This window comes from Pteropus vampyrus, unplaced genomic scaffold (assembly GCF_000151845.1).
Source record: "Pteropus vampyrus isolate Shadow unplaced genomic scaffold, Pvam_2.0 Scaffold52, whole genome shotgun sequence".
NCBI classification, from domain to species: Eukaryota; Metazoa; Chordata; class Mammalia; order Chiroptera; family Pteropodidae; genus Pteropus; species Pteropus vampyrus.
Genome location: NW_011888833.1, coordinates 2,111,794 through 2,113,467, shown reverse-complemented (window position 1 = coordinate 2,113,467; position 1,674 = coordinate 2,111,794).

The window sequence follows — 1,674 nt, the reverse complement described above, 5'->3', positions numbered from 1 at the left end:
GGTCATGCCATATCCTCACCAATGCTTGGTATGGTGAGAATTTTTTATTTTAGCCATTCTAATAGATGTATTCTTTCTCACTGTAGTTTTCATTTGCATTTTTCTACTCGTGATAGGGAGCATCCTTTCGGATGCTTATATGACACCTGTGTATTCTCTGGTAATATGTCTGTTCACGTCTTTTGCCCAAATCGAGTCTTTTTAAATTATGTTGTTTATTTTCTTATTATTGAGTTTCGAGAGTACTCCACCCCCAGTTTTACGGGGATATTAACAACATGTAACATTGTATAAGGTTAAGGTATAAAACATTATGATTTGATACATGTATATATTGTGACATAGTTACCACAATGAGTTTAATTAACATCCATCGCCTCACATATTTACAATTTCTTTTTTGTCAAGAGAATTTTTAAGATCTACTCTTAGCAACTTTCAAATACATAATAAAGTATTCGTAACTATCGTCACCCTGTTGTACATTACATTGTGAATTTGACCTGGTGTCAGATGCTTTTGTATTCTATTAAGTATTCGTGAACTTTTTTTCTGGGACACAGTTAAGTTCATTTGCAAACGCCTTGTTCCTTTCAGGTCTTGCTTTTAAGTTTGGTTAGATGGGACCAGAGAGGTGTTCAGTCCAGGAGTAATTTTTTTTCCACTAGTGGGCTTCATCAAAATTAATAATTCATGCTCTTCAAAAGACACTGGTCAAAAATTGAAAAGACAAGCTACAGAATGGGAGAAAGTATTTTCAAAACACATATCTGAAAAAGGACTTGTATCCAGAATACACAAAGGACATTTAAAACCTGATAAAAAAAAAAATCCTGATTAAAACAAAACAAAACAAACAAACAAAAAAATGGGCAAATGCTTTCAGGAGGCACTTCAACAACAACAAAAAAATAGGTTGGCAATTAAGCACACAAAAAGATGATCAATATCATCAGGCATTAGAATAATGCAAAATGAACCACAATGACATATTGCTACACCCCTATTAGAACGGTTAAAAAAGCAAAAGCAACAACTGGCCATACCAAGTGCTGACAATGATGTTGAGAAACTGTGACTCTCAGACATTGTTTGTGGGCGTGAAAAACGGTACAATCGCTTTGAAAAACTGGCAATTTCTTGTAACACTGAACGTTCATTTAGCATACAGTCTAGAAACACGACACCACCCTTAAGTATTTACCCAAGAGAAATTCAAAGCCATGCTCACACCAAAACCTATATTCAAATATTTATAGCCGCTTTATTTATAATTGCCAGAAACCACGAGCAAACTAATGAACTTTAGCCGGTTAATGGATGAAGAAACCATGACACATCCATACAATGGAATACTATTTAGCAATAGAAAGGAAAAAATATAGAGATACTCATAAAAATAATCTGATACACATAACAACATGGATAAATCTCAAATAATTACGCTATGTGAAAGAAACAGATTTAAAAGGCTGCAGGTTATAAAATTCCAGTTATAGACAATCTGGAAATGGGAAAATTATAGGAAAAGAGATCCTGGTTGTCAGGGGCTGGGCGTGGGCATGAGCTTGACTAGAAGGGATGGAAGGGAAGTTTGGGGCAAAATGGAAATGCTCAAAATCGTAATAGCGGTGGTAGTCATGTGACTGTCTGTGTCAGTGAAACACATGAAAC